The sequence below is a fragment of the Labrus mixtus genome, chromosome 10 (genome assembly GCF_963584025.1).
Source record: "Labrus mixtus chromosome 10, fLabMix1.1, whole genome shotgun sequence".
In the NCBI taxonomy this organism is placed as follows: domain Eukaryota; kingdom Metazoa; phylum Chordata; class Actinopteri; order Labriformes; family Labridae; genus Labrus; species Labrus mixtus.
In genome coordinates this window covers 14,837,004-14,858,140 of record NC_083621.1, presented here as the reverse complement: position 1 = coordinate 14,858,140, position 21,137 = coordinate 14,837,004, and positions in this window count along the sequence as shown.

The window sequence follows — 21,137 nt, the reverse complement described above, 5'->3', positions numbered from 1 at the left end:
TGAGTCCCTGATGGTAAGGTACTTAAATGGCATCCTGCATCAATGTACGTATTTATGTGTGTATGACAGAATAAGTACGATACGACAGAGAACACCTTGCATACTGTACAGTTCCAGTCCATTGAAATCTACTTTAATCTCAAATGGTGTTTTTTTCCTCCTACCCTCCCTCCACAGACACGCATCTGTTGATAACCGAGTTACATTCAGTACCTTTCTCCTGTAAAAAGTAAGGGAGTTTAACACTGTCAGGTAAAACTGCAGTTTAGTCAGGTCATCGAAAAAGAAAAAAAAACCTTCACCTTTGCAGCATCACAGTCTGGTCATCACCTCACTCTGCCTCGTATTTTTGCTCCCAGAACTTGAATGACCTTTCAACTCCAGCACCAGAGAACAGTTTCACACCAAAAAACGTTCCGTACAGTCTTCTTTTTTCAACTTGTATTCTCATGAGATTTAAAACCAGCTGTCAGTCACAACGCTTTTGTTTATTAAGACATAACACTGTTAGCAATATCTACAGTCATTTGAATTCATATTCAATTTCAATATCAAGCTTTATTGGTTAAATGTAACTGACAACATTGTCAAATCATCAAATTATAATACTAAAAGTTAAAGAACAATAGCAGAGAAAAATTAATTATAGTAACAACTAATGTTGGAATTATAATAATGGTACTAATGAATTGGATATGAAAGAAAACTATTCAAATTATATAAAACAAGAACAAATAAACATTGAAGAAAGCTTTTTTTCAGATTTTGTGTTAATGTGAGATGAATGCCTTACAGTGTGTTCTTGTATGTGTGTATGTGTTTTGGCCGGTGTCAACTGACTATCCACTTGTTCAAATACATGAGACCTAAACCATATAGCCTACTGATTGAAACACTCATATCCCAAAGCTAACTGTTTTTGTTGTTGCTTTTACTAATTCAAGATTCACGTTTTCTGGTATTCAAATAAACAAGACGTACTTTTGAAATGATGGGGCTATAAGTGGAACAGAGTTGTACTGGTAACTGGTTTATGTACACTTTGCTTGAAATTACCTTTTTATATGAAGGCCATTTAAATTTAAGATCTAAGTCAGTGAAACAATAATATAAAGAGAGAAAGAGAACATGCATCTCTTATTAAGTGTTTATTTTGCATTGCATCTAGTGCAGAAACCTGCTTTATTATTTTTGTTTCAAGCCATAATTACAAGTTCATCTAGCTACATTTGATGAAAGATGTGCCTCTCATCGGATAGCCTACAGGTTAGCTAGGTAGCCTAACTGGAATAAGCTAGCAAAACAGGGTTGCTAGCCAAAGAACTTATACAGAAACAATCCTTATTATACTCATAACTAATGTTAACCTTATGACAAACCAAGTTGATTATATTAAATGATTTGTAGCAACAGGATGCTAGCAGTTCATTTAACAACCGCTATAGTTGTTATTTTGAAAATCTCACACAATGATAACAAAATGCTAATTTAGGGTTTTTTTGTTGTTGTTTTTCTTTGTTACGTGTCCTTGAGTATTCAGAAAAGCAATCTATAAGTCCAATGTATTATTATAAGAGCTTAAACATCTGATTGTATTAGCTTATCGCCCTGTTTGTAATGTAGCTTGTGACTTTAATATGGAGGCAGAAGACGGGCTAGTTCTGTTTAGATTGCTGTACTCCCTTTTGAGTCATGCGCTTTAGTGGGTCATGGGTCGGATCAGTGGGTTAATTAGTCAGATTTGTAACACTGCCAACTCCCTGAGGACTGTGTACCAACTGCCACTGTTTACATTCTAATCATTTTCCAACCCATTAATCACACGGCTCGACATATTTTTCAGAAAAGAAATGGAGTTCCATTAACATTCCCCTTGCTTTGTTTTAGCAGTTTGGTTAGTGCATTGAAGTCATAAAGACGGGGTTAACAGATCAAGGGCAAAGTAAAGTAGGAGTTTGGAAACATTCAGAGGTTTGCTTCAACCTCCATTAATTTCACAAAGAGAATCAAATGTTCCAACAAAAAAAGGACCACACATTCAAATTTGTACAGAAAAAATATTTTAAAATCCTAGTTCTTTGCATTTTTCGTAAGAAGTGTCAAACAATTAAAAATCAAATTCCTTAAGTCTAAATAACGGATCATAATTTGGGACTATAGTGAAAGTGTAGCTATGCAGCTCTTCAGCTCTTTCAGAAAAGTAATTTTTAATGTTGTGCCTTTTTGCCTTTATTTGACAAATCAGCTGAAGAGAGACAGGAAATATTGGGAGGAGGGAGGAGGGAGAAGGGGATGACATGCAGCAAAGAGCCGTGGACGGATTCCAATCCACAGCTGCTGCGGCGAGGACTTTATTCTCTGTACATACATGGGGCTCGCATTATAACCACTAGGGATCTGAGGGATCTTTTAAAACATGAAATCAAAGAAAGACATAATTCATTGTCCATCTATTCATCTCCATTTATCCTCTGTCCTTTTTTTTTTTCTTATTTTGACTTTAAAATGATTTAATATTGTATAAATGTTACTCTAGAGAACTACTGAATGTACTTTAACGTGGGGAATGAACTAGAGACTTATTTAAAAAAAAATATTCAAAATGCAAGCAAGAGAACAATCTCCTCCCCTGTCCCCGACAAAAGTTTTCAAATTAACAAAAAATAATTGATTACAATGAAATGGCTCCATATCCAACAGGAACTGAAGCACTAACAAAGGCCCAAACAACAATCAAAAAAATCTCTTTTCTATAAACCAATTTACCCTAAACACAATTAATTCAACCAACATTTATTAAACCTAGCATCCTAACTTGAAGCAAAACAGAAGAGTTTCACTATTCCTACACTAATGCAGTTTTAATCACCTCCACATTCCAGACTCGTTTCGTAGTGAATGATTTAGAAACATTTGATAATGATATTAGCCCTAATATAAACCTTTATACTCTTATATGGCAAGAAGGTTGATTTTTCATTGTTGAGGTTGAGAGAAGAAGCAAAGATAGACCACAAGAGGGCGTTGTGATCCATGAAATAATCGCTGCCTCTCCTCTTCTTGAGTGCTTATTCCCTGACCTTCACTTACCTTAAGAGTGTTGTTTTAAGACTCTATTTGTATCAAGCCAGTTAAATAAAGCTGTTAGTTTGAAAGGAAATCATCAAGCGAGATGAAGTGAATGCCAAACATCAGGTGTCCTTCTTTAAGCCTAACAGCAACTTCACTCTTAACAACTCGATGCATCTAAAAAAAAAAAAAAGGTCCTTATACTCCAATCATTCTGCGGATCAAAAGTTAACAGCTCAACATGTAGCTTAGTCAGAGTTTTCAAGGATACACAGATGCTGCCAATTTCTTTAGACTTACCTGAGAATTTGGAGCTTGTGAGTTAGAAGCTGTAGAAGCATTTTTAGTAGTGCTGTATAAAAGTCCATGATGCTACTCATTTTCATGTTTTGACTTATACAGCTAGTTGATTGTAATGAACAAGAGTAGAATTATAAACACTGTCTCTACTCCCATAAATTAAGAGATTAGTTTTTCATTGGAAAGTACTGTCGGACTTTAAAAATCAAACTGATATGATCACATTTACTTAAATCACCGTCAGTATTCTATACTCGCTGTACTATACTTCTTGTAAATCTATCAGTTTCTGCAGGCATAGGATGGATGCATGTGTGTACAGCTGAAGAGGGGGGAAATAAAGTGTTGGCCTGGAAACTCCTTGATACATATCTGAGAAACAGGAAGTCCTGAAAAAATTGGCCGTCATTCCAAGAAGCTATATCTTCATCAGATGATAGCCAATGTATTCAGAGATGGAAATTGGTGTGTGTTCTGCCCTCTGTTGAGTGCTCAGGAGAAATGTGTTCACTGCATTGCTCCGCCCTGGTTATTGAACAGTATGCTTTGAGCAGGTAATCCTTATGAAACCATGAGAGTTGTGTTGAATTTTTGCCAATTTTTGGTTCTACTATCATATCTATGGAGCTAAAGTGCTGGATGTTTGATTGGTGAAAATGATAAATATTAGATAACCATAAGCTAGCATACAGTAGCCTAGTTGTGTTGATTAGCTCTAAGACTCAATATTTTCAGTCTCTGTCAGCTGTTGCCGTTGTAATCTGAATTATGTGTTTCATTTTTAATTTGGGTTTTATTGTATCTTTACGATTATAAATATCCAAGAAAAGTTATTAGTTACAGATAACTAAGATAAACCCTTGTGGGTATTTTGTGAATTGGGTAAACACGACACATAGAATAAATCAATATGTGAGCTATAGAGGGGCCTTAATGGTGCTGTGGTGCCTGTGGCCTTGTGGTTATTTGACGCGCCCCATGTGCAGAGGCTGTAGTCCTCCAAGCAGGTGGCCCCGGTTCAAATCTGACTTGTGGCTCCTTTCCCGCATGTCGTTTTTCCATCTTGCCCCATATTCCGACTCAACCCACTGTCCAATTTTTCCACTAAAGACTCAAAGAGCCAAATAATAAATCAGCTAAAAAAGGTATTTGTTCTCGGTTAAGCTAGCTGGCTACTAGCTGCAGATTCATATTTATCAACAGACATGGGAGTGGTAGCAATTTTCTTATCTATCTTTTAGCAAGAAAGCAAATGAGAGTATTTGCACCAAACAGCTCTTCATCAGGCAGAACGGAACGTGGTGAATGATGTTTTTCAGGGACACATGCAAGAGATGTGCGCTACTACAACAGTGAATTAATTGCTGGGGTTATTGTGTTCAGGAAAATTTAATCTTTTCAGTAAATGGGTTGTTGGGTGAAATCATTATGAGTGAACTGAAGAGCTGACAGGTGGGTTATAATGGAATCTGTCCTCAAAGTAGATGTGTGCCTCTTCTGCAATGTCCTCAGACACTCCCTCTCTTTCTCTGAGCGAGAGTGTGTGTGTGTGTGCGTAAATGTGTGGGTTTCCTCCCATTCCTCCAGAGTTCTTAAGCGAATTGAACGAGGCAGAATAAATCACAGTGTGATCAAGATGTCATCTTCATGATAATGAAAACATGATGCCTCATAATAAGTTTCCTGATCAAAGGGAGCTGTTGGAGCCTAATAACTCGGCACCAAATGGTCAAAAAGTGCGGGGTGGAGGAGACGCATTCAGCAGACAATGGTGCCAGTAATTATCTATTATCTTCAAACATTGTACATTCAGGAGATCGTGTGTTTTAGATTTCAGAATGCTGAGAGGGATTTTATGAGCACATTTGATGGACGTTTGAGCCCAGAGTATGAGTTATTATACATTGTGATGCAGCATCTATAAGATGTTATGTCCATCCATGTGTCATACTCCTATGAGATCATTTTCTATACTTATGCAATGCTTTTATTAAGTTCTTAACATCTTATATTATATTTAAAAAATAGTATTTAAGTGAAGCTGAATTTCTTGGTTGAATAAAAACCTACTTTTGAACTGCATACTTTTTATGAATTGATTTATTTATTTAGTTATTTGACATACTTGCTGATCTTGTATAAAAAGCTGTTACAAGGAATCATAAATTTGTAGTTTCCTTTTTCTACATTTCAAAATAAGGTTGTAAATAAATATAAAGGTAAGGTGATCATCCGTAGTTGTGAATAGATTGAAACTGTTGATTGTGTCTTGTGAGTCTTACTGGTTTAGTGGGAAACATTGGTTTGTTTGTGGTATGTCTGGCCCTTTGTTCTTCTCTGTTATTGTGCAGCTGAACTTTAGCAGTTAAGGGGTTGCCTGTTCTAGTGCAAAAGGTAGGTATAATAAGCCTGGTTGGTCAGTAAATCTGTAATTCATTAATTTACTATCCTTCTATATTTAATCCCTTTTTTCTGTGTGATAAAGATGTTGATCTTTACGGGGAGGTCAAAATGCTCCGGCAACACTTGAAGATCAACTTTATTAACAATTTAGACTGATGCGTTTCGGCTCGTGGCCTTCATCAGGGTCATCAAGAAACAGGTTTACAAACATAATTTAAATAGGCTAGAAAGTGTTGATGCATGCTGAAATAAAATACTACTACGCCCATGACTACTAATTCTACTTTGTGTTTTTGATTTGTTGTATTCTTCAGTTAAAATCTACAATAATTATTTGATCTATGTTGCCCAATGCTCTGCTGTCTTTTATGCATGTTAATACTTTGTAACGTTTTTACATATTTCAAAATGAATACATAGCGCAAGCCATTTTGATGAAGTTATTTTTATAACATTCTGTAACATCCAGGATAATTACATACAATATACCTGGGTAGGTTTCTCAATTGCAGGAAAAAAAAACTATTGTTTCTGTTCCGTCAAAAATAACACATCTTTGAGATATCTCTTCAACAACAGTAGGCAGCACATCTTAAAGGTCAGAAACAGCAAACCCTTTTCTATAGGCTCCTTTCTGAACTGAGCGCGAGAAACAACAGCAGAACAATGATGCATTTTGCAACGATTCCATGACAAGAGGATAAAAGAGGGGGAAAGAAAACTGCCGTCTACAAACAGCTGGTAAATAAAATAAGTTCAGACCCTATTTTTTTGACATTCCAACAAAGTTTTACAGTGGGCTGTTCCTTCTATAAATCTGAGTTCATGGCTTCACCCTCTTTATCTATTATTCAACAAAGAAGTTGTGTGCAGATTTCCAATGCTCCCCTATATTTATAAGACTCCTCTGAGTATAAAAAATGAGGGTGTGCCTGCTGGGTATGACAATGTTCGACTACAGTTTTCCGCCCTGCAATTTATGCTATCTGTTTCATTTGATGCGAGATGACATTCATCATTTCAGGACGGTGCCTCCATCACTTTGATTTCTGGGATTTAATGATTCATGAGATGGCAACACAAACCTGGGAGGGAAAGAAATGGTTTAGTATTTTGGGAAGTCAGAGATGTGATTTTCTGTAGCCATCGTGCAGAATAACAATAACAGGACGATGACGCAGGGTAAGATCAGTTGCAATGCAAGACACACTGACTTTAAAGCCTCCTGAACAGATCCACTGTATGTCGATTCTTCCTTCTTGGGCATCAGGCACAATAAATGTTCAGACTGTAAAAAGTTAAAATGAGTCTAGATTGTGTCTTTGAATTGAGTCACGCTCCTCAACCAGATGTGTGTTTAAAAGAAATTGGGCCATAACCCACCGGCTCTTTTTTTTTTTTTTTTTTCAAATGTAATTTTTTTGTTTCCACCTAAAAATACTGTATATTGTTTGCAGTCTAATGAGCTTTCAATTGACCCATTTGTTTTGGCCATTGCTGCAGCTGAATTTTAAAGCTCCCCAGACATGCTGCGTGGTGGCGATGTCCCTCAATTTGCGCCCTTAATGAAAGCTTTGTCCCACCGCTGCGAAGCTGTTCCTTGACAGCACTTCACGTCTCCCCTGTTCTGGGAAAAAAAAAAAAAAAAGTGCCAAACAAGACGTGCTACTCGGAAAACGAGCTCCCCTTCTGTGATGAAGAATGCTGCCTGTCTCGTTGCTTATTGCTGTGGCATTTAGGTGGCTCGGCGTGGTGATTTGGAGAGCCTGTAGTGTCAAAGCTATTTCTCCTGCTTGTGGCTTAATGCTCTGACTCAACAAACCTGACCATTGTCATCTCCCCCTATCGGTTTTCATGGTGGTCGTGAAGAAAAAGCAGAGAAGTGTGGGTAATAACCTTCAAGGAAAGGGCTGTGATTGCACATCCATTTCACACTGAGGATCTCTCCCCTCACTTCCCCCCAGAACAGTAAAATGCTATATGGGGAGAGGAGTGAGAATGGCAGTAAGGCAGACAGTGTTTTGTTAGAGGTGGGACATTAAAAAAAAAAAAAAAAAGGAAGGGAATGTTGTGTGGAGGAGGCTGCTGGAGCTGGTGTGTGTTTTAAATAAGCAAGGTCTTCCACAGCTGGGCTTACTACTACAGCTGCTGTGCTTTCTCAGGAACGGGTTTTAGTTCAGGTATGAGGGTGCTGACAGGGGACACACACAGTCTAATCCTAATAGGCTGCTAGGGGCTCTGTGTGCCTCTTAAACAGAACCCCTATACCTGCTGGAAACACCGACTAGAAGCACAATTCACCAATCTCACTCTCCCAGACTGAACCTTCACTAAATGGATGATAAAAAAAAAACTAGAGTGCCGTCCTTGGCCTGGCTGGCTATGGGGAAATGTGGATGAATGTACCGTACCAAGTTGCAACTTCTCAAAGTGGGAATTTGAGTGATTTTTAAGTGTCAGTTGTTGGGTTATCTTTCAGTAGATGCCAAACATATTTCCAAAAAAAAAATATTTTCTTATTTTTTTAAAATCAGAATCTCTCTTTTCTGTTTGCTGCCAAACATAACAAAATGTGTGATGACTCATGTTGCATCTCAGGGTGTATACTGTACATAAATTCTTTCAATCAAATGCAGATCGAGGGTCACAGGCTAACCCTGCTCACTCTAGCCTATGATTCACAGTAAGTAAGGCTGATTTGGAGTCGCACCTTTCACATACAGTAGCAAGGTCGCAAAGTGCTTCACAAATTGTGCGGATCAAAAATATTCAGAGAAGCACAGAGAAGCGGTATAAAATGTCAAAGTAAGAGGTGTGTGTTCACAATTCCAAAGAATCTGGTTGTGGTCCAATTTATTTGTATGAATTTCTTCCTCATTTATACCCAAACTATATCTCTTTTTACGTTTATTAATTAGTGCTATATATAACCGTTTTGACTCAGATATCAGGTGTATCTACAGTATCCCTGTTGACTCAAAGATCTGACCAAACATTTACTAGCCTCTCCTGCACTGTCTTTGTCAGATTGCACAGTAGCTTTAAAATCTTGCTCTGCATCTCCCAGCACAGAGCTGCTGACCTTGCGGTGCAAAGTAATTTGATGGTAAATCGCTGTCATTTGGTCTGCCATGCCTCATGAAGCCATCTATGTTGTTATTTCTTGCCTCCAAGCTCCCACTGATCACCGTATTACACTGGGGCATGACTAATTGGATGGCCGCTGCCGGGACCGAAATTAATGCAACCGGATCGTCTGTGCAGAGTTGCAGTTTGTTGTCTTTTTTTTATACCTGTTTTTTAATACCTGTTTCTCCTTCTTGAGTGCCTTTTAAACATATATATTCAAGAATACTCTATGCATTCAAGTTTTCAAGTGCATACAGGAGTGGTAATGTTTGGAGATGAAGACACATGCAGTTCTGTTACAAGCCTCTAGATGTCACTGTTGATCAAGCACAGGTCTGGTGCTTGATTCTTGTGTTTGTATGGATAACACAACTTCTATAGCAGCAGATGGTGCTGATCATCATGACTCGCATCATATTTATTCTTCTTTGTTACTCCTTGTAAAATACCACCCTCCAGATAAATAAACAGCACAATTGGCGGTACGAGTTGGCTCAATGCAATTATCCCTAATTAAACAAAATAAGATCTGAGTACTCGGCTGACAGTCTGAACCTGCAATTAAGATGAAACAATTCAGGTGTGTGGTCTTACGTCTCGGCCTTGGGGGAGGCTCACATAAACCGCAAGAAAAAAGACAGGAGAGTCCGTTTTCCTCCGTCGTGGTTCTTCAAACGCCTCTTCACCCAGCAATAAGATTGTTTTGTCTTCATCTCATAGCGAGACAATTAGTCAGTAACTGGAGGAAGGCACTTCATCTTAATGCGGTATCCCATGGAAATGAGGAAAGCATGCTTTAGCGGTGTCCACACTCGGCTGGAGATTGTTATCCATGATCCATCCCAGTGTGTTCACTTTCCTCGGCCTGATTAAAGGATCCCAGGAATGAGAGACAGTGATCACTGATAATTGCACACACTGCATCACGGCCCTCCGCGGGTGTGAAATATCCCCCCTTTTTCTTTCTCCTCTTTTCCACAATCTCTCTGTTTCTCTCCCTTGATCGAGATGAAAATCCAAGGGAACAACGGAGCATAATGAAATGTAAAATGGGCTGCCTTGTTGACGGATTACCTCTTTAAACACAGACCACTACACTTTTCTACACTAAAAGACACAGGGAAGCATCCTTTGCTCTATTAATAAGTTATCTACAACATGATAATGTTTTCACAGTGAGTCATAGTTTTTCTCTTGTCAGATCAAACCCTATATTGAGAAAGTCAGGGTCACAGTGTGCTGTACCATGGCTTTGTTTACCCAGAGGAACCCACTGGGACCACTGTATGCTAGCGAAGCCAATCAGCACTGTGTAATTGAAATGGAGCAGCTGTAAATGACTGCAGATAGGTGCTATAAGCTCCACTCCCACTGTTAGATAAGATCCGATAGCCAGAGCAATGATGTCTGTTAACAGAAAAAACAACACACATGCAGCCCCACTGGACCTCGCAGAATTGTGCTAAACGTGGGCAGGAAGTGTGGTGAATGTGGGAGGAGGTGATATGAAAAGGGAGGACTGGGGGGTTGATGTGGAAATAATAGCAATTTGGTTTGTGTCATTGTAAGGTCATGTTTGCTATTTTATTTCAATAATGCGAATTATACATTTTCTTCTCTATAAATGAGTCAATCTCTGTCAAATAGTGCCGAGTATGCTACATAACTGATATTACAGAGAAAAAATTGTGTTGTAGAATTTAGAAAATCATTTTTTTAAACAATAATCTATTTGATTTTGTTTAATCTGTTTACATATATTTTCTTTTGTATAGCAATTTAGCTCCCATTGTTTAGGAAATGTTATACATTGATTAATACTCTGAAAACACAACATTAGGGATATGAAATTACATCAGTTTAATTAATACAGTATAGTTTACATTTTCTTCTTCTTCTTGTAATTCAGACTTAAATTTTTACATTTCAAGGAACAGCAAATGACAAAGGCTGCATCACACCTGTTTAATTCATTTTTAGAAAAAGTTTAGTGATGATACCAGGAATATTAGTGAGTATTCATTTCAGATCCAAGATAGTTAATTTTATTGGGTGTCATGTGTAAAGTAAGGCTGTCAGCATTAACTAGTTAATCGCGATTAATTAAGGTCTGAAATGAATGCATTTATTGTTTTACCGCGATTAATGGCATGCTATTTTGCCTCTTTAGGCGCACCGTTGGTAAGCCTCCTCAGTGTCTCCCTGTAGTCTCAGCGATGGAAAAGAACGACACTGCTGAGTCTTTGAATGTCTCATTTCACTTTTTAAAAAACAGCTCAGCTGACGTGTCCAAAGTAATATCCACCTTATGACATCAAAAATTTTACTTTTTTTACCTTTCCTTTTAACTGTTTTTATTTAGTTTTTGATCCGTAAATATCTTTATTTATACTTTGATAACTTTAAGTTGTGTTAAAACATCAGTGTGTATACCGTTTTCTGTGGTTAAGTTAATGATGTAACCTTCGATCTACCAAAAGGTCCTTACTTTATTTGATTATAAAAGCATGGTTGAAACAGCAAGTGGAGTACTCTGAGCTGATGTCGGTTTAAGAATAACGGAATTTCAAACATTCATAATGTGATTATTCGTGATTAACTTTTGAAATTGAGCGATCAATTGCGATGAAAATGTTTCAATCATTTGACAGCCATAGTGTAAATTTAGATCATGACAGCATGCTGGGGATCTCCAGTGTGGAGTTCAGCTGTGTCTCAACAGCCTCCATTGTGTTTTCTCCCCCCTCTGTTAAACTATGACACACTAATAGTTCTTCCCACCAGGGAAATCTGCTCGTGTTTCCTGTCCCAGAGCTGCCCTCTTCCTCTCTCAGTAAAAAAACCCACAGCCTGCTTCTTCTCCTCAACGGAGCAGCAGAGGTGGAGTTCGCTGTAACTCTGTTTGAAGATCTAAAAATAGATCCACAGCATTGGGCCTAATCTGTTGAATTTGACACAACAGGGGCGGAGGGTGGCATTCTGCAATTAGTTAACCTACACAGAGATACGTGTGAAGAAGAAAAAAACTGACTCCTGCTGGCATGGGAACACATTCATTATATGAAGAAGCTGTTTTTGCACTTTGTTTCAAAATGACATTTAGTGGGAGGCTTATATATCTCAACTTGGAGAACATTTCATAGTATGGTGGATTACATGTTTGTTTTTACTGATTGTTTGCACCTGTTCAGACACAGCATTCCTGATTCCTTTGTATTTCCTCTGTACAATGACAATAAAAGCCTTCTATTCATGTCTTATAAATTCAGCCAACAAAACATGTTGTTGTGAAAATGCAATTTGTTTAGAATTCGTTTTCATTTGACTTTTGATATTCTAAATTATCTTTGAAAACTGGACAGATACTAGCGGGCTTATTACGTCATACATTTCTTCTGTCCAAATAACTCCACCCTGAGTGTGCAGCCTTACAGCTTCTCTGTACTTCCCTCAAAAAAATAATATGAAGGAGATTCCGAGATGCAGACGGGACCCTGCAGCCTGAACAGCAGAGCCTGAAGCCAGAGTGAACAAGCTGAATTATTTAGCCCTTGTTAAACCCTGCACTGCCTTCCCTTGCGGTCTTCCAAAAAGATTGTGGCTCAGTCGCAGATGCTAACTATCTCTAGCTTCAAGTGTTGAATGGCAGAGCACAGCACCCTTCTCTCCTTTGCTTTCACATTAAGAGAACTGTATCTCCATTCTCTCCCAGTTGTTTGGTCTAGCTGTCCAGTCTTCCAGCAGGCCCTGTAGAGCTGGGTTCAGCTGGATCAAGCACGGAAGAAATTTGCCGAAAAAATACTTCAAGGCTTGGTTATTTTCCTCAGAAGACCCAGATATGTGAGGTCTCGCCACTTCTTGTCACCTGCTTATCCAACAGGGACATCCTCAAGCCACTCTTGGGCTACACACACACACACAGGAAAATTGTTTTTGGCCGCTCAGAATGATCTTCCCAAATACACTGTCTGCATTTTGTTTTGAAAAATTGGCAGCATTCAATTTTGCCTGTGACAGACAAGGTCCTGTTATGGCACTTGAAAGTTGACAGCTACCTTCTGAGTGACTGACAGCTTCTTAATTTGCCGAGGGGAAGGAGGGTCACAAGAGTGGCACATCCTTGTAGATTAAATTTTTACATATACTTCTTGGCAGCAGGAGATTCCTGTGCCCTGGTATTTAAAATGATAGTGTAACAGTTGGATTGAACTCTTGCTACGGAGGGCGCCACTGTGCACCTTGTCCTGTTTTTTTTGATACTCCACCTATAGTCTTACCCTCAGACCCATCAGTATCTCTCCTCTCATAGCCATATGAACATTTCTCATGATTTGTTTTAGTCATGTACAACCCAAGAACCACCTGAAGTACTGACAGCAGGGCTACATCAGTGCTGGTCATCGATGCTGACTGAGGGTTTTTAATGACCTGACCTTAATAATAATGATAATAACTAGATTTATACAGCACCTTTAAAAACACAGGATTACAAAGTGATTTGAAGAATAGCAAAAGCATAAAAAATAACAAAGCACGAGAACCCAAACCCAGATGAACAGAAACAACAGCAAGAATATTTATTGATTGTTTGATTGATTTTTTGTTTGATTGATTGATTGATAGAACTTTATTGTAATAATCTTGCATTAGCGGCTCCATTTACAAAGATACAAACAATTGACACAACATTCAAACACCAAACAAACGTTCAGAGGCCTTCAACTTGCTTTGCTCGGGGATTCATCTCCACATTCAATTGTAGAAATGACAAAGAATTGTTTCAGTCTAACCTTAGGACCCTGTATCTCCAGTTTGATGGTAATAGTTCATATTCTGTATCAGAGGAGATGCAGTTAGCCAGCCTTTACATGCTTTTATCGTATAGTCAGTCAATTCATAGAGTCTTTGCATTGTTTAGCCTAGACAACGCAAAGTAACCAATGCAGCAAAATACCCAACAAACATATTTAACCTTGACATGTTTATGACAACAACATCTATCTGCCAAGCAATCCTTCTAATTGCAAACAAAACTCAAGGAACCACGCTTGTAAAATATATTGTATAATTGGTTTTCCAGATTAAATTCCATTAATAAATGAATAGCAATGCTGGACAAAATAAAAACGCTTGCACACCAGATTCAATTATTATGAGAAATGTAATATAACACTTTTATATTTCTTTTTTTATTTCTTTTTACCATAATGAAAACAAGGACTAAAATACAAAAACTTTATTTATACAGCACACTTCATGCACAAAGGCAACTCAATGTGCTTTATTCAGGAAAGACAAATACAAGGCTCAAATATTCAAACAGGAGGACATAAAATCAAGGAGAGTCAAATCATTTTTACAAGAGACATAAAAACAATTACAAGTTTTAAAAGAGTTGCAAAGATAAAAAATTAAAAGTAAAGTGTAAGCTTAAATGCTCATTCAAAGGCACATGAAAATATAAATGTTTTGAACCTAGATTTAAAGACATTTACGTTTGGAGCACATCTAATCTATCGTAGCTTGTTCCAGATACAGGCAGCGTAGTGACTACATGCTGTTTCACTATGTTTAGTCAGGACTCTGACCAGAATCAATAGATCTAAGGATTCTGCTTGATTGACACATTTGAAACATGTCAGAAATGTATTCTGGGCCTATACCGTTCAGAGGCTGGCAGACCATTAAAAACACTTTAAAATCTTTTAAAAAATAAACTGGGAGCCTGTGCAGCGATTTTAAAAATAGAGTAATGTGCCCCATTTTTTGTGGTCGTTCTCAGAATCCAAGTTGCAGCATTTCAATGAGCTGCAGTTGTTTTATCGTCTTTTTAGGAAGTCTGGTTATTAGACCATTACAGTAGTCAACGTTATTTAATAATAATAATTTGAAAGACAAAACATGTTTTTTCTTATCATGCTGTCTGTCTATGTATGGTTTTATACAACTGTATTATTTATCCCAGACCAATGTGTTTAGTATCAATCAATGCTGAGGTCATGCTGTTCCTCGATGTGTAAAACCCACCCATAGAACTTCCCTAAACCTCCCTAACCCCAACTGGGACGTGCTGTGGAATTACATGATGAGGGAAAGGTTCAAATACACTCTCTGTATTCCTCACATCTGTTTTGAGGCCCTGTGTTTAATTTATAAAATAACTGCTTTTACAGCATTTTATTAGTTTCAGATGTGGCAGTTACAAGTCTTACTTATTTGTTAGTGTCCTCTTTGTAGCGTTTAAATAGTGAATTATCATTTTAGAAATCTTTACATTTCCACAGGCAGGTAAACTTAACAGCACTTAAAAAAGAGAGCTATATCATTTCTATATAGACATGTGTTCCATATACCTTAATGTCACACTTCTCTTTTGGATTAAATCTAATAAAATGTTTTTACTGTTTTAAGTGAACCACTCCTTGCACAGCAATCAAACTATAAATCCGTTTTTTTTTTTTAAAGATATTACCATAAAGATCAGGGACACTGATTGGAAGAGATTGAAAAAGTGCTATTGAGTGTTAGTAATTTCCCCTCCTTCTTATTCAGACATCAGTTGTGAGTGTAGTGTCCTCCTGAAGGCTACTTGTTGTGGTCAGGGACACATCGCCACTCTGTGAATGAGTGAAGTGCTGTGTGGAGCGGCAGTGTGCATACTAAGTGCAGACATGCAAATGTGAGAGAATAGAAAGAAAAAGCATTGACGCTAATAGGCTAATGTAAATATAAATGCACACAGTTTGAGCATTAAATGTAAGAGGCTATTAGTCATTAAGTCTATGTTCTGTTCTTGTAATAAGACTTTGGGCTTGATGCAGTCTGTGTATGAAAACTCTAATTCCTCTTGTATTTTGGACCCAGTCCCTTCCACTTTTTGAATTGGATGGTGCCTCTAATATGTTTTTGCTGTCATCTTGGGGATTCCAGGTTCCTCTGCAACAATTACATCCTTTGCGAATTAGCATTTTAATTACAAGGTGATTTGGGCAACAGTGCTGAGCATTGAACGATTTCTAATTAAGGAGACTTCCGAAAATTATTCCTGAAATGTATGACTGGAGCAATTTTCAGGAACATAACTCTCCCCTAACAATGAATTTAAATTGGGGGCCCTGGTCAGTCGTGTTTCAAAATGTCAACCTAAATCACGTACTTTAAAGACACCTAAGCCACCTACAGGGACAATAAAAAAAAATCAACATGGAAAGTGGTGAACAGTTAGCAAGTCTGCCGGTTGTTATCTTGATTAAGGTCATGGCCTCCTGCGGGGACTGTCGAGGCAGAAATGAATAATTACAAGACTTTTTAAGCCCTAAAAAGGAAATAAAAAGTCCAAGTGTCGCACAGTACTGAGTCTTTGTGCTGCACCCTTATAGGAAACTACAGCATAATATCTGTCTGCAGCCTTTTAGAGGAAACTGCAGAGTATGTCCTGACCTGTACTGTATTCATGTGCTGCCTGGCCTGAACAATGGGCTTTTCTCGTGGTGTAGCCGATAACAGATAGAGAGCAAAGTCGTTTACGGCATGGTTTGTGCACATTAATTAGAAAAAGGGGATAGTTATGCACACATCACTTAGAAGCAGGGCAATACAAAAAAACAGCAGAGGGAAGAAGATATGGCCGCACCCTTGCTTAAATGATACTAAAAGTTATTATTCACAACGTTTCGACCAGAGGTTTTCTTTATGTGAAAACTTTTTTGTGGCATTTGAGCAAGTGTGCAGGCATATCTTCTTCTCTCTTGTGCACATGAATTGCCATCCACTTTTGTCTCTTGAACCTGAAAATCTTGACCCACGCAAAAAAAAAAGATTATCCTCCTGTTTATTCATATGTTAAATGTGCAGTTGCATGTTATGTGTTGTGTCATGCTAGATATGCGTCACAGAAGGACTTTGGTTTCTCTACAGTGGTTAACTGCTGTGAAATCGGGAAAGCTGTTCTAATGTCTGATAACCCTGAAAGGACTTCATCAACAATCATAATGCATTTCAGGCACGATTATGCTGAATCCAGGTTATCAGTTTGAAAAGAATTCCTTTAAATGCAGTATATCACATGAGAAAATAAGGATACATGTGAAACCTGAACTCGGGAAGTTTTGCTACTCTAATAGTCGTCTCTTTAAGCATGGGCATTTTATGACATTCTTCTTGTCCCTTATAGGTCTCCAAAGATCAAGTAAGATTGGCTGAGGGGAATTCCAGAGTTACACAAGACATATTGTGAAAAAACTATCAAAAGAGTGTGTAGCTGTCCCCATTATGGTTATGCTGTGGGGATTTGACAGGAATGATAAAAACAAATCAACACCTTGCATGTCCATGAGCCGCAGGAAAAGCATAAACTGCTTTATATGAGGCTGTGTGCGGTATGTTAAACATCTGGGAAATGTATATTTCAGAAATCAGTTATAAAACAACCTGCAGCAAATTGAAGTTTGTAAATCTAAGCTGATGACAAAGACTTGATGAGTTGAGTTTTGAGGCTGTAGAACTGCCAACTGGTAAATGTGCTTCAGGGCCAAGTATAAATACAAGATAAGTTATATTGTCTAGTTGTTCTCAACTGGTTTAGCCTGAGGACCCACCACCAACTCCTTAAAGAGAAATTGTGATTTTTTTTTTTTTTACCTTTCAAATTTATTTGATGAAAACTTGTGCAGTTTTGACCTCAGGTGGTATAAAACATGTGTCAGAACAAAGAAACGGATCAAAACTAACAGGTTTATAAAGCACTTTACAGATTTTTTGGACACAGTTATTTTTCCAGGCACACATTTGCGACCAAATGAAAACACCTCTGCAACCCACTTTTGGGCCCCGACCCACCAGTTGAGATTATTATTATATTATATTATTATTATTATTATTATTATTATTATTATTATCTCAATGATAATTGAGAGATAAAATCAAAGTTTTCAAAAAATCTTTCATAACATGAAACAGCATATTACTAATGAAAAGCAGTCCATGAATATGAACCCTTATTGTCTGAATATGCTTTCAGTTGTCATAGATGTCAACACTCTAGTCTTTCAACCACTCAAAGTTTGTTCAAACTGCATGTGATTCTCTCACAGAGGCGCCGCTTATCAGCAGGCAAGGCAGGCAACTGCTTGGGGCCCCAGAAAAGTAGGGGGCCCCTGAGAGCTGCCCAGGCCACGATAAATCTCATTTTGAATTAAGTTAGCATGTTCTGCTACATTGCTTAATGAGCTGCGCTAGTAAACAATAATGTGCTTCTCTCCCTGATTGATTGGTGACAGCAGCTGTACTTCTTTCACAAGGGCCTCAAAAGGACACCCGGGTGAGAGTTTCATACACAAACAACAGAGGAGGTCTCCATGTCATGTTTCCATCAGGGTCATCAGGATATATTCTAATCCTCATTATAACCCTATTGCCATAGCATTTGTCAGCAATTTGGGTTTCAATATCTTACCCAAAGACACTTTTACATGCAGACTTGAGGAGCTGAGGATCAATCCTCTGATTTGATTGGTGTACAAACTGCTGCACAGAACAATTGGCTACGCATTTATCTTATGCCCATGTGCAATCATGACTTCATCATTTTCAGTGTTTGATCACAGTATTGTCATGGAACAGAAAAAGAAAGCAAAAGCAAGATAAACACTAATTAAACAGATCATAGACTAGACTGTCTTTCTTCCCAAGCTTTTGAGACAAAATTAGCAAGCTTTAACACATCCAACTTAAACAGCCATTCCAGTTTTTGCTCATCTGTCGACCCCAATGATTCAGGTCTTTGACGATCTATTTCATGAAACAATAATTCATATTTTATGAAAATCGGACTCACTTTCTACTTCACCCAAATACCACATCTCACAAAGACTGTTTTATTCTAGAATATTTTTAAATCGACCAACCTCAATGGCCCGAGGAAGAAAACCATGATCTTAACTGTGCGACCAAGAACTGAGGACCTCACAAGTCGTGTATTCACTTCTTTGTTTTGATCAACCTGCAGAATACTTAGAAATATGTATAAGCTAAACAATGGAAACTGTTTATTTATCTGTAATAGTGAAATTGCTGAAATCTTTTCTGTTTTTTGATAATATTAACTTAACTTTAACAAGTTGGGGGGGGTTCTGTGTTTTTTTTTCTGTTCGATACTACCACTGAAATTAACTTTTGTCCTCCATATGTTACACAATCCTCTGTAGATATCTCCTTGATATTTTCTCAGCTTTCAATTTGCTCTGAGAAGTGAGCAGTGTACAGGTAGAGGTCACATAAAGTTCTTCATGCTTCCTCAGGCTGACATAAACAGGATATTGTTCATAGACTCTGCTGCCACTTCATCTGATGTGCTGCACATCACAGAAATAACATGGAGGCCCATTCAGGTTTTATATTGAATTTGCATAACATTGACATGCTCCTCTCAGATACATCTTTGTGTTTTCCCCCATGATGTCGCATGAGCAATGTTTTGAGGATGCCTTTTAGCAACACACTCATGTTGATGGCTTCCATGGTAACAGGTAAACCAACCTTCAGGGGATAATATGCTAAACAGAAATCTTTCTGCAGGTTTCAATATGATGTCATTTTAGTTTGATCTGTGTGGAAGGACAACAACATTTTCATTGAACCTGCAATAATAACTGTACTTGCAATGTGTTTCTGAGGTTATCTGACATTCATCATTGAAAACAGTTACACAAGATGAAAACGTTGGTGTAAAAGGAGGGGGGGGGGGGGGCAAGGCTGAAAATGAATTGCAGATTGCAGCTGCCTATTTATTAATTTGCTTTCTTTTTACCATTGTATGCCTCAAATCTACTCCTGTGACATATGAGTATATGGTTAAGAAAAACTCTTTCTGTTTCTTATTGTCCTAAGTTACAAAATAAAGATGTCAACAAAAAACTGTAGGAGTATGGGTTATTTACCTGGTTAAATTAAGGTTAAATATAAAAAAAAATGGAGAGCATTATAAATGGGTTGTGTAGGTTTTTGTAACACAAAACTGCCTATTTCAAAAATACAAGCCAATATTTGCCATTTGTTATTCAGTTTTTTATTTTTTGGAGGACTCAGTAATGGCTCCAGAGTCCTTGAATTACAGTTTTGAAAGGAATATATGAATATCTCTCTCACCCGTAGAGTCGGTCGTATCACAACTGGAAGGTCAAGGGTGCAACCCCCAGCTACTGCAGCCAGATACCGATGTATCCTTGGCCAAAACACTTAACCCCAAGTGGCTCCCCCTGCTTCGTCGGCAGCTCGTGAATGTGTATGAATAGGATTAGTAAATACGAATGGAAAAGTTACATAGCAGCCTCTGCCACCAGGGTGTGAATGGGTGTGAATGGGTAGGTGAGACCTGCAGTGTAAAGTGTGCTTTGGGTAGTCAGAAGACTAGAAAAGTGCTATACAAGCTCGAGTCTATTTACCATTTGATTAGGCCTTACAGGGTTATCTTTCAATGAGAAGTACATGAAAGAAAATCAGAAACTAGCAGTGTAAAATTGAAACACAATTCGTCTTTAGTTCTGTGTTCCATCATAAGGAGCAAACAAAATATACAAAATAAAAATGTTGCTCATAGTGCATAGTCAATGTAAGTGATAAGTCTAACTCAGGTTCAGTAGTGTGAAAGAAACTAAGATCAGAGTTTGCCCTAAGTTGGTACAGAGCTCTGCCAGAGTGGAGAAGACCACAGTGCTGCCTTGTTGTACGGTGGGGGGGGGCAATGAATTATTTACAACTCATTTCTCTTTCATCTCTCAGGCCTAAACACAGCTCTTTGCCATCTCAGCCAACAACAGCCTCATATCTCTCCGTGTCTTGCGCTTCTGTAATAGGAGGGGAATGGTTCTGCATAAGTGCAGCATGCTTTGCAGTGCAAAACAAGTGCAAAGCATGATGGGAGGCTCAGAAGAGACCTTTTGGCTCAAGTGCTAAATAGGAAGTGAATGGTAAATATGGAGAACAGTTGGCAGAGTTAAAGATTTACATAACTGTGGGACTCAAACATGCACAGTTGTGAGAAGTGAACATTTTCAATCACAACATTGTGGGTTATGAATCCAACCATCTTTAGACAACAGCTTCTAACGGCATACTGGACTAGTTTAAGAGACTCTGTGGTTAGAGACACTACTCATATCCATGGGAAAGTACTCAAAAACATATTTGAAAAGCAATGACATTTCAGACTATTTTTATCTGTATTTGTTTTTTAAGGT